The following is a 15,890-nucleotide window of genomic DNA, read 5'->3' as shown; positions in this document are numbered from 1 at the left end:
CACAATATCCAGTTCATCCCTTGTCATTATTGCAATTAGTTCTGGGATTTTGTTTCCTAAGCTCCTAGCATTTGCACACATAGCTCTTAAAGTTGTGTTTGTGCTTCTCCTGCTGCTAGCTATGTTCATCTTTCTGCCTATATCTATTCGGTTTTGATCGGCATTATCTTCTGTTGCAGTGGATAGGCTTTCTGTTCCATTTGCCTGCAGAGACAATACCTCTAGGTTGGGGGAGCAGATTTCATCATTCTTATTTGGTTCACTGCCCCCCTCTGCTAGTTTAAATAGTTGCTTATGAAGCTTCCAAACTTCTCACTTAATATTCTCGTTCCCCTTGAAGATGGGTGCAGGCCATCACTTTTATATAAGGCTCTGTCTTGCCAGGTAGCTTGACTTTGACCTAAATATTCAAATCTCTCCTCGTTGCACCAATTCCTTAGCCAAACATTGAAGTTTCTAATTCTCAGAGTTCTATCTTCCCCTTGGTGTACTGGCAATACTTCTGAAAAAGTTACAGTGGTTGCCACCTGTTTTAGAGCAGTTCCTAACTTTCTAAATTCATCTTTTACGGCCATGACTTCAGCATTAACCAGGTCATTTGTGCCAAGGTGGACGATGACATCCACCTCCCCATCTTTTCTTGCTGCCTTTACAATTCTTAGCATGCGTTCTTTATCTCTTGGAGCTGTGGCTCCAGGTAAGCACCTTACTTGTTTCTCTACTTTAGTATCATTTCCCAGATTAACTCCTCTAATTATGGAATCTCCCAAAAGAAGTGCAGTCCTTTGCAGTCCTCTGTCCTATCCAATCACATCCCCACTGCACAGGACACACATATCCTCTGTCCTATCCAATCACATCCCCGCTGTACAGGACAAACATATTCAATCTCTTTCTTTTTCACATTTTCCATCCTCCTGACCCATGGCCAAACTGCTGGGTCACCGTATCTTGCAGCACACCAGGAACCTTTGCAATCTTGTGGAATTAATGCAACAAAGAATATCTATCCTTGTGTATCAATGCCTATTTCCCTATAGATCGTAAGCTTGCGAGCAGGGCCCTCATACTTTTGACTGTCTGTAAATACCCTGTTTGTTGTATCACTGTCTCCTATTGTAAAGGGCAACGGAATATGCTGCGCTATATAAGAAACTGTTAATAAATAAATAAAATACCTCCCAACATTGCCGCCTCTAGATGTGGTCCCCAGTATGCACCTTAAAAGGTGGCAAAGCTTTAAGAAAAGGTGGCAAGGCTTTGCGGTACCCATGTTCGCATCACCGTAGGGGTGTGCCCAGTCCTCTCCCAGATGCAGGGCTGCCCCAGGTTATCATGCCACCATCAATTGATGCTATGTACATGTGTCCCAGATAAACAGGACTGACTCGCTATATGCAGCACAGTTGGAAGGATGCACACAGTATTATCTCTGCACACTGCCGCCTTACATTGGTGTAATGGCATTAATAACACAGTATTCTATCCACATACAACCACTAAATTCCGATATTGAGGTCCAATATAGCTCCAAGTGCTAGTATTTCTTGTATATGCATATTCTCCAGCAGTAAATGTAATTAAGGTGTGTTTGTATTGTTGTTCTTGTCAATGCCAGCATTGTATTGTGAGCTTGTCCATAGAAAGTGTATTACACATCACTGTAGCCTGGAGAAATATGTATTGTACGTTGTTATTAATGCGGTTTCATCATTACCATAGAACGCTGGGAACGGGGCACTGAGAGAGGGCGGCAGTGATGACATCATCGTGCACAGCAGCGAGATCACCAGTGCAGAATATCAGACCATAGCTTGCTCTCATGTAACTGCAGTAATAGCATAATGGCTGACTGGTCTGCCCGTACCTGCACCCTATGCTGAAAAATAGATCAGACTCGCCTGAGAATTCCAAAAATATACCTTGTTGTCAGGGTGATAATAATCCTATTTACTGACATTTCATTGTGATAGTAGGATCAGCAGTTTATATTGGGTTTACTATACAAATACCAGTAGATTGCACCAATTGAAGTCTCAAGTGACCTCCGAAGACCTTTCATGCTTAAAAAGTGAAGAAATAAAGACTAAGATAAAGCACTTCCTGTTTCACTCCCTACAACTTCCTGGCCTAGATAAAAAGTAGCCATTTTCTGTATCCCGGTCATGCTGAAAACTAGACATACACATTCCAAACATATCAACGTCTATTTCCTCAACCACTTAAGGTGCGTACAGACTAGATGATTTTTTTTTAACGATATACACGATTACGACCAGTCGTAATGATATTTTTGTGTTTATCGTCCACACACGATATTGTGAACGCACTGTATAGTTAACAATTCATGCACCCACGGGTCGTTAGCGATCTGCACTGTGGAGTTCCAAGGACTTCAAGGGTAATCCTGAGCAACACTGGAATGTTTGCAGCGTGTGTACTCAGCTAAGGCTCCTACAACCTAGTACGATATGGCTCTTTTTTGCACAAGTGTGAACCATCGTAAAAAGTATCATATATAAGGATACGCCCAGTACCGCTGTATCCGTGAAGATGGGGAAGAGAGTGGGTGAGTCCAGCCTGCTTTTCTAATTGAATTAAACTTAAAATTGTATAATCGCCTAGGCTGCTCTTTCTTCAGTGGAAGATAGAAACAATGTAAATCATTTATTGTAGTTTAGACTAATTACCCCTTTCACATTGCAAATGCCGGGTCACACCCCAGATTTGAGCATCGGTCTGCCCCGGCAGTGATGTCATCGGAAGGGCAGGTGCATCACCGTGGGGTGGGGGAGGAGGCAGCACTTGAAGCTGACACTGCCTATCCCCTATAGTGTGAAAGAGACCTGGGTCGCTCAACCCAGGTTATCCGTTCACACTGCCCAGAAACCCGGGTAAAACCCTACTTTCAATCTGGTTCGGATTTGCTGGACCCGGGATTTTTTAAAAAGGTCCTTTTACATTTGTGCGTTGTGGAAGGGGTACAATGTAGTGTACACATACGGTGCAACCAGAACTGCGCAATCCCCGCAGCCAATCCAGAACTGCGCAATCCCCGCAGCCTAACCAGAACTGCGCAATCCCTGCAGCCTAACCAGAACTGCGCAATCCCCGCAGCCTAACCAGAACTGCGCAATCCCCGCAGCCTAACCAGAACTGCGCAATTCCCGCAACCTAACCAGAACTGCACAATCCCCGCAGCCTAACCAGAACTGCGCAAATCCCCGCAGCCTAACCAGAACTGCGCAATCCCGCAGCCTAACCAGAACTGCGCAATCCCCGCAGCCTAACCAGAACTGCGCAATCCCCGCAGCCTAACCAAGAATGTACATAATATTTAGCAAATCTTATGTGCAGGCCGTCCGCCCTCCCGACTCCGACCTGATGCGCGGTCCCAATGGACAAGTGCAATTTGGGCCAATTTCACGGCCCGATTCATCCAAATTTGGGTGAAATCGTGCCCAAATTGCATAGTGTATGGGGGCCTTTAGAGTTGGTTGGGGTGATTTCTGTCCATGTGAGAAAGATTTTGCATTTGTGATCAACTCTGAATCAGGCCCATGCGCAAGGCATTTTTATGTACTAATGCAGCAGCTACATTGCTATCAGATCATAGTGCCTCATACAGGGGAACCAAGACTTAAATATCCAAACCCAGCAGCACTTCCGGGATCCTGCACACCCTGTATTTATCTTTCACCACATAATGGCATCACAAATATTCCTCAAATAAGCACAAGAATCCCAAATAATGACACTCACTATTCTCCCCTTCTGAGTACCCACAATTCTACATCCTGAGCTTTGGAGGAAGTCTCCCTGTAACAGGATGTACGTCACAGGATATCAGTATATGAGGCTGCAGTGGAGTTTTTATTTACTCTGTTCACCTGGAAAAAAAAAAAAAAATTCTTACATTTTGCTGTGTAATGGGGTAGTGTATACAACTTAAAGTGCTACTAAATAACATCGCTCTGTCACCACACTATTGCATTTAATTGTGGATATATTGTATCATAATATCCTTAAGAGTTCTCCCAGTAAAAATATCCTAAGCATCTAGCAACATACTTGCAAATACAGTAATACTGGGAAACATAACCAAATGGCTATATACATTGAGTAATCAACACCAACACAGTGCAACATTTTTAATCACTTCATTCCTTTTCTTTTTTCAGAATTTGCACATAATAAATGTTTGTCTACACTTCGCTGGCTTGCAGCAATTTTTAAAGCAATCTAAATAAAAGGTATATTTTAATCTATAACTTGTCGGTAGATACTCTCAACAGAAATAATATACAATAATTGAATGAGTGCCCCGAATTGGGAATCCTTTTCTTCCTTCTAGTACTTGCAAATATATTCCCAGGGAGCACCTCCAGAGCCAAAAGAGATATAAATTATACACCTAAATAAACAAAAATATATATCTGGAAATATCGAACCAAAAGAAACTGATATTAGTCTGTGCGGACAACCTCAATTCTCCTGAATCACCTGGTTTGTGTAAGGCTCCTGGGTCACTCCGTGAGGGAAGACAAGTGTGGCACAGAGCAGTGGCGTAACAATGGCACTGCAGCCCAAGCGGTGGCTCTGGGGGCGCATGGTCTTTGCAGACTCTAATGGATCTGGCCGTCCGTATGGAATCTTCTGAAAATGTCCCTACAAAAGTGTCCATCGCCTTGGAGGAGACAGATGCTAGAGATCCTACTGGGTACCGTATATCTCCACCCGGAAGTTACGGATTCCGGGTGGCGATATAATTATTGCCCCTGGCAATCAGCATGTAGTCCCTTGACAATAGGCTTGATACCCCTGTCAATGAGCATGTATCTCCTGTCAATAAGCATGTGAACCCCTGTCAATGGGCATGAATCCCTGGCAATGAGTATTGAGGTAAAAAAAATATATACTCAATTTTTTATTTTTGTTTTTTTGCTTTTGTTTTTTGGGGGGAAGGGGGGGGGGGGGACCAGAAATTTTTTAGGCAGCGGGCACAACATTTCTTCTTACGCCATTGGCGCAGAGACAGTCCCACAATTTTGAGTGCTCAATAGCAATGTGAAGACTCAGATATTCTATCACCAGAACTGCTGGGGATATGGCTTGGGGGGCAGTGACACCTGTGACTTTTATAGATGTTTTCTTCCTCTAACATCAGGCCCATACAGGGCGATTCCAAGGCTATTTCTAAGTGATCTGTCTAGATTGCTTAGAGATTAAGCACGAATCGCTCCGTGTGTACAGCCCATAGTGGTTCCATGCGTTGCCTTCGCCTCACTAGATTTAGACTGCATGCATTTAAAATCTAGTCAGATCGCCAGTGTTTTTTTAGCAGAGATTGGTGAACACTGATCAGCACACATCGCTAGTGCACCGCGTGCGTGTCAGCGCTGTGTGCTGAGCGATCTGTGCTGAAGCACTTGGCTCAGCACGAGGTTCCTGTCGCCCCATGTGCACGGGGCTTTAGAGTTAGTGCTTACTTAGAGTTATTTTCATTTAAAAGAAGATAAAAGATAAACTGGTCTCTGGGTCACATGAAGAGATGTACGCTAATGTCACCATTGGTGCAAATGTGTCCACAGCGGATGTGCGAAAATATGCAAATGTTGCTGACACCAAGGGTGAAGTGTAATTGTAGTGTAGGATGAGAGAATCAGAAAGTGAGAGATTTGGTGAGAAATCTCCAGTTTTTTTAAAACGCCAATCATTTACATTGCAAAATCAAAGTGGTTTGCAGTGTAAATGATTGCCGCTTTAAAAAACCCTGGAGATTTCTGTACAAATATGTAGCATTGTTCGCAGTTCCATCGATAACACTAGGGTAACAAACAAATATGTTTACATAGTGCCCTGATTTTGGGTATTTGTGTTCTGCTGCCCATACACTTGTGAGATATCGCATACAATTCTTCGATTTCTACCAGATCTGGCCAATAAATGGAATGATTGTATGCATTTTTAAGGGGACATTCGACGCGATGCGTGGGCACGCCGGTCAAATGTCGGGTCTCAAAAACGTATGCACTGCACATAATATCTGTTGAATCGCAGGAGCGATCGCATGTGGTTTTTAACCACATGCAATGCTCGAATGCAATCCGCAGGTGGGGGGCGGAGGGAACGCTTTTACATCAGCGTGGGGATGGGGAGAGGAGGCCGGAGGGAATGGTGGCAGCATGGGAGACTGCGGCCAGAGGGCAGCGTTATGTAGCCCATGAAGCACTAGCGGGTGGCGGGGGTCTGTCAACAATGGCGGCAGAAGTGTTTAAAACACTGGGCAGCCCTCTGATTGGCTGAGCTATCTCAGCCAATCAGAGGGCTGCCCAGTGTTTAACCATTTCTGCTGCCACCACTGACTGACCCCCGCCGCCCGTTAGCGCTAGTGCTTCTTGCGCTACATAAAGCCGCCCTCTGCCCGCCCTCTTCCAGCACCCAATGTGCCAGCTCAAGATGGCATGCGATATCGGGTGCTGTAAAGGGGCACTTTAGCACCACAAGATGCAATCGGGTTTGATGGACATCGCACTGCGATGTCACATCAAATCCGATCGCACATAAGTGTGGGCAGCATACCACTCGTTCCAACAATACCGTCCGTTTCATTCTAGGAGCTCTAGTTTTTGAGATATTGCTGACGTCATGTTTTCATTGTACTTAATATATACTTTTATATCATTTTGCTGATGTTCTCTTGATGTTTGTGTGTGCACATTACATGTTCTTGGGAAGTTTAAGACCGCTAGAGTCTTAAGTGCATTACCTCCACGATCATATGGATAGATTCCCACATTGTCCTGGTGATCTTAAGGCCCCCGTACACTAGTGAGATTTGGTCCTTCTTGTGTGATCCTTCTTGGGTCAGCCTAATGTATGGGGCCTTGAACGATGAATATGATAAGTGATATCATCAGGAAATAATGACCATGGCAGAATGGTACCCTGGATGATAGGCTACACATATGGTTGCGGACTACTGTTGGAGCATTCGCCGTCAATGTCCAGGAACATCTCATTGCAGGACATCACAGAAACGCAGTTTTAACAACATATCTCAGTGAAGAAAAGTTAATTTTGTTGTTCCCCTAGGGACACACAGAATGGCTGCAGGAAAGATGCTCATCCCCTGTTTTCTGTATATGGAGTCGCAGTTGCAGGCATCCCCCAAATACATTTGCTGCTTGAACTCCTTGTTACCTCCCCCAAATGCTCCCTTACTGTCAGCCACTTTGCAAATATAATATCACAATGTCTGACTACGGTAATGTACTCTGACACTGACGGAAACATCGGTATAAAGTACGCCTACAAGTCACACCCTCTGAGGTATGAATTCTACCATACAGATGGAGCCGGGCTCCCTCTTGCTGGCGAATCGCAAGAACGTCACCTCTGGCGATCTGCCAGCAGCCCGGCTCTCGTCTGACTGAGACGCGCGTGCGTCTCACACGCGTCTCAGTTTCCGGGCGGCGGGGCGACGGAAACCCTGTCCGTCTCCGCTTCAGGGAGACGGACAGGGTTGGGGGGGGGGGGGGGGGTGCGGGGAGGCAGTGGGGACCCCGGGTGACTGCCGACAAGCCGGCGGTGACCTGGGGGAAGCCGTCAGAAGGGGACGCGTACTCATCTCGTGCGCGCGAGTCCCCTATCGCAAATACAGATGGCGGGTGGCGGGGGATGGCCCTGCAAAGAAGAGCCCGGCTCTATTGAAGGTGCCGATTTCTGTGGGTGCTTGAGGGCCCTAGCACCCACGGAAATTGATGAGCACCCACCCGCTCAGCAGCGGTCCACTTGCCCATGTCCCACTGTACCCCCCACCCTCGTCCCTGGCACAGGTACTGTGTGGGCATTTATGTACCTGCACTGTGGGGGCATTTATGTATTTGGCACGGTGGGGGGGATTTTTGTACCTGCACTGTGTGGGCATTTATGTACCTGGCACTGTGGGGGGGATTTTTGTACCTGCACTGTGGGGACATTTATGTATTTGGCACTGTGGGGGCATTTATGTATTTGGCACTGTAGGGGCATTTATGTATTTGGCACTGTGGGGGCATTTATGTATTTGGCACTGTGGGGGCATTTATGTATTTGGCACAGTGGGGGCATTTATGTATTTGGCACTGTGGGGGCATTTATGTATTTGGCACTGTAGGAGCATTTATGTATTTGGCACTGTAGGAGCATTTATGTATTTGGCACTGTGGGGGCATTTGTGTATTTGGCACTGTGGGGGCATTTATGTATTTGGCACTGTAGGGGCATTTATGTATTTGGCACTGTGGGGGCATTTATGTATTTGGCACTGTGTGGGCATTTATGTATTTGGCACTGTGGGGGCATTTATGTATTTGGCACTGTGGGGGCATTTATGTATTTGGCACTGTGGGGGCATTTATGTATTTGGCACTGTGGGGGCATTTATGTATTTGGCACTGTGTGGGCATTTATGTATTTGGCACTGTTGCCATAATTTGAATATTGGAGACAACTGTGCAGCGTAATATAAATCAGTATTATTTTGTGGCCACGCCCCTTTCCCATGAAGCCACTCCCCTATATTTTTTGGCTTGAGCACCCACCAGCAAAAACATAAATCGGCACCTATGATCTCTACCATTTTCTGTCAAAATAGTGATAGAAATAAGATACTTTGGTGATTTACAAAGTGCTTAATAAGTACCCCAATAGCATTGTCCCGAATAGTACAGAATTCCGCTTTTATCGTTGTTGCTATTATGGATTGGGTAATAGTCGCAGTGTGTTGGTGCACTTTGTAATGTGTTGTAATATAAATCTTTATTGAGGGTTTGCTGCGTCTGCTGTTACTGCAACACCTTACTTCTTGGTTTTGTTAATTCCCTCATTAGTACAATTCCTTAAACAAAGCTTCTTTGTGACAACAAGGTGTGAGGAACAGAGGCTAGGTGACTGGACCCTAAAAACACATTAACACTTACATCATAATTAGGATAGAGACAGGATAATTGTCACACTCATTGTGTAACTGTGAAATTCACTTTGTGTGTATTGAATAATTACAGAAGTGCTATATCTTTGAATCCATTCCCTGGCTAATAAGGTTGCCATTATCAAGCAGTAACTGGAGATGTGATCGCATGACAATAGAGTGACACATATTTGTATGCTTGAAAGCTGCAAAGTTATGACTTTTGAGAGGGGAATTCAATTGCATGCAATAATTTACCACAGGTGAAAAATCTGGAGCTTTCATGTCTGGGCTATTCAATTAGAATCCCTTTTTCTCGCCCATAAATTAATGTGTTAAGCGCTATTAAACCATACAATCCGGTAAAAGTAGTGGTTAACACAGTCACTCTCTATTCCCAAAAACAAGCTATTGTGGATCTCTTGAAAAGCCTACTCAGGCTCAATAATATATCCTCATTAATTGCAGTCTTCAGGGCTAATTGAATAGCCCCGCTGCTTCAGTTAGCCCACTGTAAAGCCATGTACACATCGTGTGATGTTCTAGGCAATTTTGGTAAGATAGTCAAAATTGCTAACAAGTTAGCCAGAATCGCACCATGCGTACACTGCGGGGGATAGCAATGCGCCCCTATCGCCGGGCAAATTAGATTGTGCAGACAAGTCAATTTTGACAATGCCGCAGAGTGTAGTGTATTGACCTATGGCCAAATCGTCTGTAGTCCAAATTGCCCATGCCTCGCACCACCTGTACGGAATTCAATTACAGTGACTAATTGAATTCCCCCCTTAATGTATCTGTGGTATTACATAGGTTGGATTTTTATATATTTATGGCACTAAAGCAGCGCAATTTTGACTACGCCAATGGGCGATTTTGACTAGGCTGATTTGGCCATTAGGCCAAATACACTGTGTGTGCTCGGTAATTACCTTGCACAGTCTGTTAGGTCAGGCAAAATCTGTCATATTACATGTCACCTAGCTTCTCTAGACATAAGACCTGGTTCAGACCTGTAAGTAAAGCTGCAGTTTTTACAGATGGACAAACTATGCTGCGCTGCAGGTGGGGCAGATGTAACAGGTGCAGAGAGAGTTAGATTTGGGTTGGGTGTATTCAACCTGAAATCTAAATTGCAGTGTAAAAATAAAGCAGCCAGTATTTACCCTGCACAGAAACAAAATAACACCCAAATTTAACTCTCCCTGCAAGCTGAGCGTAGCATGGGGGCGTGGTCTGAATCACCCCAGACTTCCTATCTAGAATGTTAGCAGGTATATGGCACCCACATTGACATACACATGCCAACAAAGTTTACATCTGCTGTAGGGACAAAGTCATGTCTAGGCAGCGTTATGTGGCCCATCCCCTTCATTAAAGCAACTTTCACAAAGTGCTGTCATGTGAGTGTAACTCCCAGAGCACAGATTTACTGATGTTTTAATCGAAATAAAGAAAATGAGAATAAAATCTGATTTACAGCTTTTGAGACGCTTCCTACACAAATGAGGATATAGCGAGTTATCCGTTAGTCCTGTGCCAAGAACTCTTACTCTTTGCTGATGGCTGCACGAGATAAACGCCATATTGTTATCCGGATTTTCCCCACACTAGCCTCTTACATATGTGTCGGGGTACGTTTGTATTTTGGAGCTGCAGTTTTTTGCTGGCACGGGAAATGGTCACCATATAATTTTTATGTGAAACCATTCATCGGTGCAGACCCCTTTACTTTCTATAACTAAGATCTGGAAAAAATTATTTTGCATAAAAGCCGAGCGGGGTGAAAGGATTTTTTTCAGCGAGACACATGGGAACGGCCTCAATGTAACAATTATAACAGAATAAGGTTCTTTATGCGCGGCCGAGGATTCCGCTTTGATCTAACGTTTCTATACACACATGCTGCACAGCGCCCTGAATGGTGATTATCTAGTCCACATGTCTAATGACAATGCGCTGGAATGTGGGAACACATTCGCTTTGCTTAAGCTGCCCCCTGTGGCATTGAAGAGGTTAACAAGATTAGGCTCACTTTAAGTCAAGGACAGAGGATTTTTTTATTATTATTTTTTTTATTTAAACAAAGCTTTATGTAATGCAATCAGCAGACACAGTAACATCTTTTTTCTAGTACCTCTGATAAGTGGTGATAAAAGTCCAAGGGTCTTATTCCATTTTGGACCTAAACGTACACACCGCCTTTTTCGTTCGCTATTTGCTCTTCTTTTCAAAATACGGTTGCAAGTAGGGTGGCCAATCCTGGGATCGGGATTGGTGGGATCCCTGGATTTGGTGCCAAAATATCTGGGATTTCAATCCCGGAATTGAAGTGTGTGTCGGGCAGCGTCTGAGCACTCGCTAACAAGCTGCCCGGCTGTTCCCGATCGCCGGCATGTGGCTCTGCCAACCCACCCCCTAACCCCTGCACCTGGCGGCTGCCCTCTTTTGGCAGCAACCCTGCACCGCCGCAGACTCCTGCCTCCCGCTTTAGGCAGCAATCCTGGGCCCACACAGCGGAATGGCCGCCGCTCCCGCAACCCTGCTGCACCACTGATTGTCCGCACCCCTGCTCCCAACCGCACCATGTGAGTATGTGTGTGTGTGGGGGGGGGGGGGGGTAATTATGGAAGCCAATTCCGGAATCCCAGGATTGAGTATTTTGCTCAATCCTGGATTGGCAATCCTAGTTACAAGGTGTGTTTCTATTTTCACGCACTAGTTGTAACGATTTACAACATGGGGCTAAGACGGTGGTTTGAGAAGGTGCAAAGATACTGCCTATAGCCGGGTACACACTGGAGTAATCGGGAGTTGTTCCGAAACCCCCGTTAGCCCAGGTCACCCATACACACAGGAGCGATGTTAATGAAGGACAGAACGATCATTGTTCCGTCCCTCATGAACATGCATGGTGACGCTAGTGATGCTGCTAGGTTCAGTGTGCAGTACATCACAGTACAGTGTGCAGTAGATCAAACCTTGTGTTGTCACAAGCGAACATCGTAGTGCACATTTCACGCATCCACACTGAGCGATGCGCCAATCCGTCTGACCACACAGCATATCGCCCAGCGTGTACCCAGCTTAAATACTAGTAATAGTTGTGTTAATCCAAATTGCAGCCAAGGTGGGCAATAAAAAATTGCAGCTGTGTCCATCTGCCGGGACCTCACTTGCAGGTTGTGAAAGCTTAGGTGCTATAGATTACAGCGCCTCTTCCCATTCACCTGTCTGCCAGATTCTATAAAGGTCTCCGAGAGGACCTAATACTGCAAAGCCTTTTGTGTTCTCTATGATTTCGCGGGGCCTATCTACTGTATATAAAAGGGACGGACTCCCTGCAGAGCTCGCATCTGGGCCTGCTTCAGTGCACTGCTGCTGCGGTTTGTAAATCCACCTCTTTCCCTTTACATGATGCTTCTATGAAACTGCCTGAGCTGTAGTACCCATAATCCCCACGACCCTATTTTAGCCCCAATTTGCTAGCAGATGACTGAGGTCCTCCACACAAATTTGTTGATCATGTGGGGCTTTTGTGGTCTGAAAGGCCCTACTGCTGTTTTCCTAACACTGAATCCCTTTATTAGGCCGGTGCCGTTTGCAAATAGGCTGGGTGCTGGTGTGACTATCTAAATACAATTACCACATCACTGAGAATATGTAAAACTGTGAGACTTAAACAAACAGACAACTCCGCCAAATAAAGCCTGATAAACACTTAGCTGGACACCCTTTGTGAAGGTCTTACGCTGGGAAGCCTCATTGTCTAATAGGATGTCAGACAGTCTTTCTGTGCATCTGAAATCAGCGGGGCTAATTATACACAGTCAGCTGAGGAGCCTTTAAAACAACAGAATAGATAACATGAGATTGATTGAAAGAGCATCAAGAGAACAAATGTGATTTCATTATTGTGTCCTAATCGTTTCTTCATTACTAGATGCGGTGACACTGAGCAAGGAGCTTATGAGCTGAGTGTGTGTGTGTGTGTGTGGGGGGGGGTACTGTTCTGTTTATGTTTGTGGAATCCGTAGATTATATTAGTCAACCATCTCCAACCGTTATTTCAGGGGAAATGGTTGTGGGAACACTATATGACTCCTATTGGGGTAGAGGTTCAGGACTTGATTCAGAGGTGCAAGGAAATCAAGCACACTCTGCTCCAAAGAGTGCGTGGAAAACATATCCTCCAACTGTACCGATGTAGCCGGTACAGTACCGTTTTTTTAAGGTCTGTACCGGCTTAAAAAGAAATGTACCGATTGTACCGTGTTTTTTTTACATTTTGCAGCCGCTCCTCTGACTCCAGGCTTGCTTTGTGATGGTCAGATCAGGCCCGGTGGGGGTAAAGAAGATAATCTAGCCCAGTGCACCAGTTCCCAGTGGTGCATTCGGTCCAGACAGCGTGCGTCACGCCATGACATCACGCGGCCCCCGGACCTGCTCCCGCACTCACACACAGCTTTTGAAATTACTGGACGCGGCCAGAGCAGCAGCATCTCTGTGGCGGGAGGTGAGGGGAGTGTTCAACGGGGAGGTAAGGGGGAGCGCTCAGCGGCATATATATATATATATATACAATGGATTGGATAGAGGTCTAAGCGACTACAAATACCTGTATAAGAAACGTATTTCTTTTTAAAACATATAATAATTTATTTTATACATATAAAAAATGCACAATAGCATTGAATATAAGAACAAACAGTACAAGAATTTAGCATAGAAAAACAACAGTTCACCCCTTGATGAAGTCTTAAATGACGAAACGCGTTGGGTACTGCCTGCTGACTCCTCCCTAAATAGATAAGTTCTGCTTTTACACCTTGTCTTATAACTTTTTGTATATCTCCGATTTTTTTTTTAGCGCTAATACATGTAGGCAATTTTTTTATTGAACTTCGCATTTTTTACACTGTTGTTTTTCTATGCTAAATTCTTGTACTGTTTGTTCTTATATTCAATGCTATTGTGCATTTTTTATATGTATAAAATAAATTCTTATATGTTTTAAAAAGAAATGCGTTTCTTATACAGGTATCTGTAGTCGCTTAGACCTCTATCCAATCCATTGTATTCTTTACGCCACACCTCTTACCAAGGTGTTTTTCCTTAGAGGTCAGCTGACACCCTTTTTTCTAAAGGTATACCTGTTTTTCTATACATAAGAGAACTGAGTTGTTCAGGACACAAGTGGCGCCCTTCATATATATATATACATACGACTCTCGGGATGCTGCCGCATACGTGCACACCCTTGGTTTACTGCTTCATTGTCAGAACGCACAGATTTCTGCTGCATACTGTAGCAAAAGATGTCAAACTCGGCATAGTGGTACCCCTACACTCCCGGGGCAGGTGCTGAACGTCATGTGACGTCAACCGGCCTCCCCAAGCACACCCATAAAAGGCTGTATAGCCCCTGCGTCTGCCCCCTGCCTGCCCATCACTGAGCGAACGCCCCATCTAGTGCAAAACTCGCTGAAGGCGTTAAATCCCGCGGTTTGCACATGCGCAAACCCCAACAATTGGCTGGAGAAGCGAATTCGGGCTGGACCGAGTGGGTCCGAATCGCCCACTTTAAGTTTAAGAGCCCCATTGTACCCCAGTTATTATTTTCTGTTATTTATGTGGCACCAGAAAGGTTCCACAAAGCCTCGCAAAGTATTTAATCCTGAACTGCGGTGTATTTATGATGGGTGCACAAAGGCCTGAGACCCAGGATGGTGCAGACTGCACACAATGCACCCATTTTTTGGTCAATACTTACCCTACGGAGTCCAGCGCCGGAAGCAGCAGCGCTGCGGAAATATATAAATATCCACCGCACCATTTTTCTGCTATTCTGCGCATACGTAGTCTGAGTGATCTAGTGCTTCTCCTGGCAGATGGCGTTCCGCACCATCCCTGTCTCAAAACGCCCAGCATCCATTTGCACATGCGCAGAACGAGTCCTACACATGCGCAAAATTCTGATAACCTGTACTGAATGACCCCCCAAAAAGAAGAAACAAAAATACAAAAGACTTAAGCTGGCCATACACTCGTGCTATTTGGCCACTTTGCATCCGATTCCGGTGAATTGGCCTGTGAAATGGGATAAGTGGCAAATCGTATATATGTTTTGTCTATGAATTCTGATCCGTTGTGTAGTCCCGGATCGGAGTCGCCTATCGCACGTGCTGCAGATAAGATCTGTTGGCATCCAGCAGTGGGGAATGGAATCGCATACCATATATTGGATACAAAAGGACTGAATGCGATATATTCGCTTGCCTTCCTTCCGCCCAGGAAGCTCCCGGGCGGTTCATGGGGAATCTTTTGTGACTTTTCCCTCCATGAAGTCGCATAAGACCCCTTTTACACCAGCCTAAATTCCTGGTTTGGGCGACTGGCGCTGATGTGTATGGTTCCTGGGCCAAAATTTGCTGGGATTTCAACCCTGCTAGAAAGCAGGGTTGTTCCCGGGTTCTACCCAGGGTCCTGGCTGATGTGAAAGGGGTAAAGGTACTCACCGGGTTGCCTGTCCTCGGTGCGGGTGGTCAGGCCAGAGATCCACACAGGCGGCGGGAGCAGATGACCGAACAGGCGGCGGAGAGCTGCGTCATCTGCGCCTGACGTCTGACCTGTCATCTGCGCTCGCTAGCTGTGTGGATCCCAGGCCTGCACCGAAGACCTGCAACCCGGGGTGAGTACTGTCCTCCGCCGCCATAAGGGGGTTCACACGTTTCGAACCGGCGGCCAAGGATACCAATATCGACGGCCAGCTAACACTGTTCATGTGAAAAAGTGTCATTTTCATTTCAATATGGTCCAAATCGAATTGAAAATAACAGTGTATGGAACCATGGGTACACAACATAAGCGCCACCTTGGTGCCAATGTGTGCCCTGCTTGTGAGAGTTTACACTCCACAGGATTCATTCTAAGTTGT

General features: G+C 45.4%; 1 protein-coding gene across 3 annotated transcripts in view; it reads left to right on the top strand.

The window, feature by feature from the left end:
- Nucleotides 1–15,890, top strand: part of LOC146025658 (renalase-like) — a 280,779-nt gene that overhangs the window by 133,499 nt on the left and 131,390 nt on the right. The gene's annotated exons all lie outside the window — the stretch shown is intronic.

Source organism: Crinia signifera, chromosome 8, assembly GCF_055691185.1.
Source record: "Crinia signifera chromosome 8, ASM5569118v1, whole genome shotgun sequence".
NCBI classification, from domain to species: Eukaryota; Metazoa; Chordata; class Amphibia; order Anura; family Myobatrachidae; genus Crinia; species Crinia signifera.
This window is presented reverse-complemented; position numbering and strand designations above follow the sequence as displayed.